The 10,666-nt window shown below is 41.7% G+C and overlaps 1 protein-coding gene across 3 annotated transcripts in view; it reads right to left on the bottom strand.

The window, feature by feature from the left end:
- RERE (arginine-glutamic acid dipeptide repeats) overlaps positions 1-10,456 on the bottom strand; it is a 241,109-nt gene extending 230,653 nt beyond the window's left edge. For all 3 annotated transcript variants that reach the window (XM_074609419.1, XM_074609418.1, XM_074609416.1), the window contains exon 1: positions 10,079-10,456. The gene's annotated coding sequence lies outside the window, so the exon portion shown is untranslated. The remainder of the gene's footprint in view (positions 1-10,078) is intronic.
- Positions 10,457-10,666: the final 210 nt, after the last annotated feature.

Genomic DNA, 10,666 nt, shown 5'->3' on the forward strand with positions numbered 1-10,666 from the left:
AATATCTTTGGGGTTTAATATAGCAAACATGTTTAATTTCAACTGAATGTTATAAACAAGAGGCCTCATTCATTAGTAATCCCTCCCAGCCTTTGCTTCTATTCAAGAATACCTAACGTGCATTTGGGCATCAGAAAAGTCCCAGCAAGGAAAAGTGTGAATATAACTTACCAGGACTCAGAAGACCTCACTAAACATACACAAAAGTAATTACTTTCCACATCTTACTGAACTCGTACTTTGGGACAAAAGCTATGGAAGGAGTTATTTGATGAATAATTAGTGTAGGGAAGAGAAGAGGGCTCTCATTAATTGAAGCAAGCCTGCACGGAGAGAAGGGACATACAATGACAATACAAGTGGAGCCAGTTTCATTTTTCATATATTACAGACATGGAAAGACAAGCATGCAGTTAGACAATAAAATTTAACAATAAAAGACTAAGTCTATTCAACATGAAGAGAAGCAGGAAATAGGAATCAAATGACTTTTTCCAACCAGAAGAACGAGGAGATACGCTGTTTACAGAACTGTATTTTACAAAGCCAGCCATGGAAGGTAAGCTGTGATACAGACTGAGAATCAAGGAAAAAGACACATATCCTCAAACATTGACATTAATCACCAAAAAATAATAACACCAGGTAGAATACCAAAACCTACAGTAGGGAAACTGGCATAATTATGAAAAAAGTATAAGCAGAGGTACAAAATAAATATGTTACAAGCCACATACATTTCTACTGACCTGCTACAGGACATTTGACATATAGCAAGATATCATTGGTAACTCTAGCACCTCCCTAAAAATTAGTACAATAAAAATAAAATCTTAAAATTACTAGACTATGCGCACCACTATCTTTTCACCTACTGCACTCCTACAATCTCTCAAAACTTTGAGGAAGACATTCAAACAGCAACCAGGACTGTTTCAGCAGGTCAGACGAGAACTTGGATTCCGCTTAAGTTTTCTTCCAAGAGCGTATGGTAACAGTTGACTTGGCCCTTTTCTAATCCAAATATTATTCAGAAGCATGTATTGCAACCTCCCCCCAACACCAAGAGACTGCCTATAAACAGAAAAGCCCTAAGTCCATGCTCCCTATATTCAGATAGTAGGCTCTTTTATTTGCATCTCTGCCTTAGGAGAACTACTTCCACTACCACACTCCATCCATGTTTCTTCACAAACACGCACCTTCATTGAGTTATCCATGTTTGCCCCTTTTCACTCCATTCCTTCAATTTAAATTTTAGCCTTTGAAACAATACCCTAGTCTAGCTTTGGCCAGCCAACACAAGAGCAGCTTTGAACAGTTTTTGCTACTGTCATCCTCTGAAAGCCTTCCATAGCTTCTGCCCTGAGTTCAGTTGAATTAAGCAGCAGGGAATATAAAATTTACCATGGAAACTGAGTCACAGAAAACACTGCAAACAAAGAAGGGGGAGGGGAGGAGGTTTCCCTGATTAATCACAAATACAAGGGGAAAATCACATCAAGTTCTCAAAAAAAATAAGACAAAATGGGTTTTACTTTACTAAAACCATGCCCATTTGGGTTTTTTTCCCAGTAACTTCAAATAAACTTGGGTGTGACAATAATAAACCTATAGTTTAAGTTTTACAAATAAAATACATTAGAAACCAAACCCACAGCTCAAACCACTCTTAAAGCAAGCCAATTTGTTTCCTGATGGCTCTTACTAGCTAGGCATTGGACTCACAGAAATCTTAAAATGTATGGATACCTTTAGGTTCATTCTATCATCCGGTAAAGTTTCTCATCTTAAGGGTTCACGTTAGAAGGCAAGTAGCATAATTCAGTGACTTACGGAACAGTCAGAGGCCGGTCTATTAAGTTTTGTCAAAGTGAATGACCTTGGAGACATAAATTAGATTTCCTGCATCTCACTCCCAGTTTGTAAAAGTGAGGATTACGTGTTTAAGTCTCCTGCACCGACCTCATTAGAGGATCTCTAATAGAGACATTGCATTCCTTTTTATACAAGATGCACCATCGTGGCACAGAGATATCCAGTATCAGAACAACACACAACTATTGTTAAATTGTGGGTGTTTTGTTCACCTAAAGAACCTGTGACCTTTCCCATTTTTAAATTTACCAAGATCAAGGAGCAAGGCAAAGTGTTCTTTGCAGAATCTTCTCAGATACTGGGCCTTAACCAGGTAAGTGTTCAAGTTTCAAGCAATTTCTCCAACATAAATTCATACTTCTACTTCCATACTTTGAAGATTCTTTCATACTTATAAGTTCATACCTCAATTCTAGATCATACAAGAACATGAGGTGAAATACCTGCATTAAAGCTATTGCAGACAGAGGGGATGGGAAAACAAGCTGAAGAATTATAAAGGAACACGGGTAGAATTCCAAGAGACAGGTTAAGGTTTTTTTGGGCATTAAAAACTTCCAAACAACAGATGAGCACCAATATAAAAAAAAACCCACAACCAAAAAAATCAAACAACCAACCCTCACACACAGTGGAAGGCATAAGTTTAAAAGAAAAGGAGCTCCCTTCAATTCCAAGTTTTCCAAGCTCAGAGAGCCGCTCTTCAATTGCAGGTATAGGAAAGTGTTTGATGTGTGTCCACACTATCACCATGAAGCATTTACCCTGAAGAACCTTCCCACACACCAAGTGCTCTTTCTTATTTCAAAGCAAATCTGAAAAGTCCCAATTGCCTGGGCACCGTGATTTTTTTACTGGGTTTAATTTTCTGGAAAAAGACAACCCTTAAAGCACTTAAAATTCTATGATGTACCACCACTTTCTTCTCTCATATTCATGACACTTCGTGTTAACATGCACGAATGGATGGAGACTCCTAAATCAAGCAAAACAGGCATTTAATCAACAACACCATGTATTCTAGTCCCTTGTGGTTGTTGGTATCAGCAGGCTAATGTCATATACGCATTTGTTTAAGAAGATTCATAATCCTTAAACACATATATTTAATAACTTTGATATTTAGAACAAAGCTTCTGATCCCCTAGCATCCTATAATACATAGTTAATTACTAACTGAACTTGCCATTTTTCTTTCAACTGGTTGCCAAAACAGTAGGCTTTGACAGAAACCATCATGTTCTGGTTTAATTCTCTATTCCACCACACCAATACACTCAAGTCTAGATCATCCTGTTTTACATAGCAATGCAGCCACGTAATTATCACAAATGCTCAGGTTAAAAACAAAGTACAGTCTTAAGAGATGCCTCTAGACCACTGTGATTTCAGCAGCAGTATAGGAAAGACCTATCTCCGGCATCAAAAGAATGACTCAATGCCTTTAGCTGCAACTCTTAACACTAAAAGTCTACTATTTGCTACACATTTTAGCTGTCCCACAGTCTACGTGCTTTGAACTGTTAGTCACTTAAAAGAAAACTTAAAACCTCTCTTCACTAGAGCTTCTATTGCCAACATTACAAATATCTTTTGTCAAAATTTTTAAGATATGAGCTAAAACAAGACAATTTGTCAGTTTAGGTAATAGATGGGTGCTTATGGAATGAGTAGTACTGCACGGACTGCTTATTCCAGGTACAAATGCGCAGATGAGGTCCCATGAGTCACAGCCACTCTGTGTTAAGCGCCCAGAGCTATTTACTAAAGGACAGAGGTAAACAGGGCTGCTTGAAGTTACCCGTCCTTCAGAGAAAGAAAACCGGCACCTCTCACATCTGCTGTCATTGAGAGTGAACACTTGCTCTATATTTAACATTCAGTAAGTTACACAGCAACTTACCCTACACTAACTCATTCACATGCCCCTACCTCACATTAGGCACGAATGTATATAGTTTACATTCATCGTGATGTGCGTTATTAACAATCCCCACTAAGTAGATTCCACCATCCATTCCCGTACACACATTCAGACTACCGTGACTTCCTGTACAGAAATCTGACTGTAGGATCAAGAGCTTAATATACAATATCTGCCAAGGAATTTAATATATAACACTTGCAAGATATCTGAGATCAAATAAGATGTACCATTTTTCAGTCCCCTAATACGAATTAGGCTTACTCTAGATAAGAATTCATTTGTTGGAGAACTGGTATAAACACAGACACACCAAGAGTCATGTCAAACCAAACAGAAGCTTGGTTTTCTAAAGTTTTAACAGCATCTTCTCACTAATAAATTCTGCTCCTTAATGTTTTTATTCATTTTAGCATAATATACAACAAGAATGTTCCCCTATGTATTTAAGCCTGCTCCCAGACCAGCTGATCACTAAGAATGCTTCCAAACAGCTCAAAAAAAAAAAAAGGAAGATGATCTGCAGGAAGATGGGCCAAATTCCCAAGAACTTGTCTGTGTCCACCCCAAAACAGTTGGCCATAATAAAAAGACGAACAGAAAGGAGAAACTGCTCATCATGCAGACAGAAATATTTATTAGCACTAGATGACAGAACTCCCTTTCTCTTTCTTTAACATGGTTTCTCAGAGAAAATAAGCCTCCCTAATTCACCTCACTTTCCCCTCTCCTCCCCTCCCCAGTTCCCTTATCCTCTCATTTCATGCCAGTAACTTCTGGTGCGTAATGAATTTCAAACAAGCCTGCCACAACAGTCATCTCAGCAATAACCGACATTCCTGGAAGTTTTGTGCAAACCCGCAGATGGATCAGAAAAAACTCTCTAATTAATTGCATCCCCACTACAGCATGGCCAGACAGAAACCAGCATTTTAAGTTTTGCTTAGCAGCCAGCTAGTCTGTAGGCACATCCACGTCCATTTGCCCATCCAAGTGTTATGAAGGACAGGGGCAAAGAAAAAGTAACTGGTAACAGGGATGAAGGGGGCAAACTTCAGGACTTACAAGCTCTTCTGTCCTCAAAAGAGCTACTAGAATACAAGCTTCATTAGTACTGCCCGTCATGAAAATAAGTTTATGCCACAACCTTCATTGCGTGCACTAGAAAAGACCACGTAACACCCATCATTCTAAAACAGAAATCCTGTTACGTATTTGAAACAGGCCAAAATTGACTATCAGTATCAGGGATTGATAATACCATTATAACATTTTTTAAAAAAATATAGTTAATCTATGTATTTAATCTACTTGCCTAAGAACTCAAAATTAACGAGCACTCATTTTCTTCCACTTACCTCGAATCTTAAACAGTGAACTAGCCTCTCATTCATAGGGAGAACAAAAGACAACCTACGCATTCAAAGAATTACCTGATTTTTGATAATTCAATCATAAAAACTTACTTTTTAATCTACCAAATTTATGCAATACCTAAACCGATCTACATTTTCAGAGATGCACTTTTAACAGAATTAAGATGGCAAATACAATTGCAACCCTTTATGCCTAGAATTCAGAGAAACACCATCAGCTCTGACACAGTGCATTTCATGCACACATTTCCAAGAATTTCACCACAAAAAAGCCCGTCATTATCCCCATTAGGCACAGAAGGAAAACTGATGTTTGTATCCAGGCTAGCTTCACTTTTCTCTAGGTCAACATGCTATTCTGGATGCTCAGTGAGCTAAACAGGCATTTGTGTTTAAAAAAACCCAAACAAATAAACAAGAAAAAATCCCCAAAACAAACAACACCTACTGAAACTGAAATACTCAGCTAATATTTCAATCTGTTTGGGTTTTTTTTCAGTCACTTAGAGAAATTCCTTGCCCCAGTAGACTTATAAATAAAAAGGAGCCACCACAGTATTCCTATCTTGTTTGCTCCTTTGTTCATACATCAGCCTCTCTGAAAAGAGCAGTTGGGCACAGCTACCAACATTATAAAAGCTTGTGTAAAATGCTGCTGGCAAACCAACATAAAGAGCACAATACCGCGTTGTAGATCCTGCTCCCTAACACCTCCTATCACTCCAAGAAGCAGCTAGATTTTTTTTTTTTTTTACTAACAACTTGCTGAAAACACCATTTCCAAACTGCATCTAATCACACTCCCCTCCTCCTGATATCGTCCACATCACCAACATCAATCTCCCTATTGCAACAAAACAACTCAACATCAGTGGAGTACAAGCTTCATTTCCAGCAGCTTTAAAAAAAAACACACTAAATAAGCAGGTCTCCAATCAATAGGGGTTTTGCTCTGTTTTGGTTCCAAGATAGGGCTTTTTTTGTAAACATACCGTATTTTAAGCCTATTGATTTAAATTTAAGCTCTGCGCTAAAGTCAGATACTAAGCATCCCTTTAAGTCAAGCAGGGTGATTTGTTTAGGCTTCATGCAACTGAAACAACTGCAATATATTTCCATAGCAAAACCAGAGTGAAAAATAGCTGAACCTTAAAAACACTTAGTCTAACCAGGATACCATACAAAAAAGAAAAAAAAAACAACCCTGTACATTAGAAAGTTAGAGGGTTGATTGTCTTTTTTTTTTTTAAAGGCTAACTCCAACCCTGACCACCCCTTTTAAATTTATGAGTCGCTCACTCATCTGTTTTCAGGATCGCATAATAACTAATTGTTTTCCAATTGTAATTATTTTTTGAACTAGAAATTAACTACAATTCAAGTACTGTATTCATATGCCAATGACACAGAGTGTAACATGTTACTGAAGCTTACACTGTCCTTAAATATGGCACGTAATGAAATCAAAGCTACCCTCAGGCAATCTTAATGTACAAACAGCTCTGCTGAGAGAATAACACCGGTTCTGCTGTGCCATTACGCAGCCAGTAACACACACTTGCACGTTTCTATATGCTCACAGCACACTTTATTCCTCCCACTCCCAAAAGTGAAATAACTTCTTTACAGGAAAAACAACTACCCAGTATGTCTAGAACAGAAAGATGCGGTTTATAGCTAGGATAGTAAATTAACAAACAGTGTGTTATTAAAAAAACTCAACTATTAAACTGCAACATCAGAATGCCATTTTTCTCACCTGAGCTGTAATCAGCATTAAGAGTTACACACGCCATATCTCTTCACATTCGTAAACGTTGTTGATTATTAGTCTTTTGCTGCAGCAGCACTGCATGTACACCCACAACTCCACAGGATAGACTTCTGCAGGCATAGAAAACCCCCACTAAGATAAAACTAACCCTCGGATGCAAGGAAATCACCACTTGTTAATCCAGCTACGTAATTACTGTTTAAGGCAGGTCTGTCTCTTCTAGCTCCACTTACCTTTTCTGCCCAAGAAATGCTTCCCATTTTGTGCAGGGATATCAAGAGCTTTGTCCACGTGGAGAGTTATCCCTCTCTCAGTCACTCTATCCCTCGAATTCACATGCCATAGGAATCACAAAGCCACAGACACACAGCGTAAGTATTTCACTGTACCTCTCTGTGAACTCAAATCGTAGCATTCATGCAGACAACAGCCTGCAATAATGTTAAAATGATCTCTAGCCACACCAAAGCTATACACATGGTAGAAATATATATTAAAAAAAAAGCATCCTTAATCCAGAGACATTCACCACCTGATTTTATTCAGGCAAGTAAACTGAAGTCATTTACCCCAATTATAGACTGAAGTCAGCTTAAGAGTCAAAATCAAAACTTTGAGGCCTCCCAATTAAACTAGGACAGCCACTGCTGCCTGTTTTCCAAAGGATCTAGCACACTGGCATCTTTTCCTTGACACCCACGTTATTTTTTTACCCCCTTCTGCATACCTCAATACCACCAGCTGGTTGAAATTATCAGTGAGCTAACTGAGATATTACCACACCTCAATAACTCAAAAGCTCAAGCCCTTGTGCAGCAGTGGCTCCTTTACAGCTTCAGCACACACTATAGCAGCAGTTCTGCGAGGAGCAGGGAGTTGCACTTGATGATCCTTACGGGTCCCTTCCAACTCCAGATATGCTGTGACTCGACAATTGGGTGGGTTTTTTGGTTTTTGGTTTTTTGTTTTGTTTGTGTGTGGGGTGGGGTTTTTTGTGGGTTTCTTTGTTGTTTGGGTGTGTTTTTTTTTCTTAGGGATGCTGCTGTAAAAACAGAAACATTAAACAATCATCAAGAAAAGAAACTATGTGTACACTGAAACCCACCTCTGCACACTTCCTTTTACTTTTGTCATCCCAATGCATTTATCTGAAGTATTCTCCCTTGGCAGCAGTTTCCCTTGCACACGTGCCTCCAGACCAAACATCTCAAAGCTAATATACAAATCTGGAGTAATATTTTTTTTTTATTTCAAGACAGCTGGGGTTTTCATTTGAGGGGAGAAGGTAGAACATGAAAGAAAGTTGAGAGAGGTTCAAAAGAGTGTACTTCCGAGTCTCACCTCATGTGCTCCCTCTCTCTATATATTCACTTGCAGACAGAGAAAGAAGCAGAGCCAGCACTGGGAGGGGAGGAGGAAAGAACATACAGAATGTTTTGGCGCCCTTTAGCTTCTAATTTACTATTTTGCTTTTTTGCAAGGTTACCAAAAGGCCACCGTGGGGAAGGAGGAAACAGGTAGAAAATGCTTCCCATTCTGTATCTTTCACTTCTCAAAAGAAAAAGACACCGTGTTTGAGCGAGAACACGGTCCCAAACACAGCAGAGTGTACGGCAAAGAACAATGAGCTCCCAAGCCTGGGCATTGTGTGCATCTACCTCCTTCTCTTCCCTCCAGACCTCATCAGCCGACACAACAAATCTCTAAAAAAAAAATAATACTGCTATTCATCCAAACCAGGCCACCGAAATCAACCCCCATTCATAGTTTAAGGTATAAACTCAAGGAGTAAAACCAAGATAAGATGTATTTACCAGAAGTGCTTTTATTATTATAGAAACGCTTCCACCCCTCTTAACCACCATGGATTTCTCAATTCTAAGGGAGCAGTGTACAAAAAACCAAAATGTTTGCCTGGTAATACTAGAACTACAAAAAAAATATTATACATTGCACATTAACTGGACATTTGACACGCGCCTTTTACAACCAAGAACTACTTCTTTGACACAGTGTTCATTTTTATCTGGTTAAAAGCCGTATTTAAGAACGGGCATACTATTTTATTTAAGTCACTTCACATTTGTTCTAAGAAAGCATTTTTGCTAAATTGTAACAGTAAGCATTAGTGACTGAGGCTCCTCATTTCAGTTACACTGGTGCACAAGCAAAATAGTATCTTTGATTTCAATAATTGGTCAATGCAACTCGGGAGTAAACAGACATCAGACAGTAGCCTGCTGACTGCATAAAAACGTTCTGAGCTTCTTATCTCCAAGAACATCACTGCTTCGAGGAAAAACTCAGCATAAGAAGTCAGCAAATCAAAATAACTGCAACCAGTGTGTAAAAATAAATCTAAGGAAAAAGACACTTCAACAATGAATCATATTGTTTTCTTCCCAGCAATTTCTTGAACAGCCAGTTTCAGCAACGAAGCCTCTCATGTTGTCTACCTCCTACTACTTTTCTGATCCTGAGCATCTTGTTTTCACACTTCAGAAAGGGAAACGGGGGGGGGGGGGGGGTAGAGAAAGGAAAAAAACCACCCTTTCCTATGCTACTAAGAATGTTATGATTAAATTCATTTGCATGAAATCTTCATTTCACAATTCCATACCTACCACACGTGAAAATAAGTGCATCTTTTACACACACAAGCCAACCTCCTCTGTGGGTCCATTTAGGTTAAATATTTCCCAATCTCCCGTTTATTTAAGAGGTTAACAAGTTAAACCTTTCTCTTAAGCCCTTCCTCCACTGACCATTAGCCAGACACGACACGACACTCTGGCAGAGGAGAAAACACACAACACACCGAGGGCCGGGCCCAGCCCGCGGGGGCACCCCCGGGGCCGCCACAAGTCCGGCCCAGCCGCTCTCCCCGCCGTCCCCCGCCCGCAGCCGCGGCCCCTCCGCGCCCTTCCCGCCGCCAGCCCCGCGCATTCCGCCCAGCTGCGGGCGGAACGAACCCTCGTCCCCTCTCCCGCACTCATTAACACCGGCAAACAAATAAATAAACCATCCCCGCACCGAGGAAGGGCCTCACCCCCCTCCCCGCCCTCAACCCCCGACTCGCCGCCACAACAAAACCCCGGCAACTTGCCCCGCTCCGCGCCCACCTACCTCGGCGCTGGGCTACACCATCAACGGCGGCTGCCTCTCGCTGCCGGGACAAAGCGGCGGCGACAGCGGCGGGGCCGCGGGGCGGGAGCGGGGCGGCGGCGGCGGGGAGGGGGGAGCGTCTCCCCTCTTGCCCGGGCGGCGGCGGCGAGCGGCAGGGTCCCCGTGCGGCGCCTCTCAACGGCGGCAGCCCAGGGGCATTTTAACGGGGAGACGAGGAGCGGGGCGGCAACCGGGCCGGGGAGGGGGGAACGGTGGAGGAGGAGGAGGGGCGGCGGCGGGCCGGGGGTCCAGGCAGCCAAGCGCTGCCTCCGCCTGCCTGCCTTCCCTCACGCACGCACGGACCGAACGGGCACCCAGCAACGCAGCCAGGCCGGAGCCGCATGCCAGTATCCGGCCTCCCCATTGGAGGAAGAGGGACACCCCGTGACCCGGCAGGAGGTGGGAACCAATCGGTGCAGTGGATGGAAGTGATTTAAAAGAATAGGGGGAAGGCGGAGGGGGGGGCGCTGGGGGGAGCGGGCCCGGGGCGCTGCCGGGGAAGGGGCGCGGGGCCCGGCGGCACAAAGGGCCCGACCCGCCAGACACGGC

This window comes from Larus michahellis, chromosome 16 (assembly GCF_964199755.1).
Source record: "Larus michahellis chromosome 16, bLarMic1.1, whole genome shotgun sequence".
Lineage (NCBI taxonomy): Eukaryota > Metazoa > Chordata > Aves > Charadriiformes > Laridae > Larus > Larus michahellis.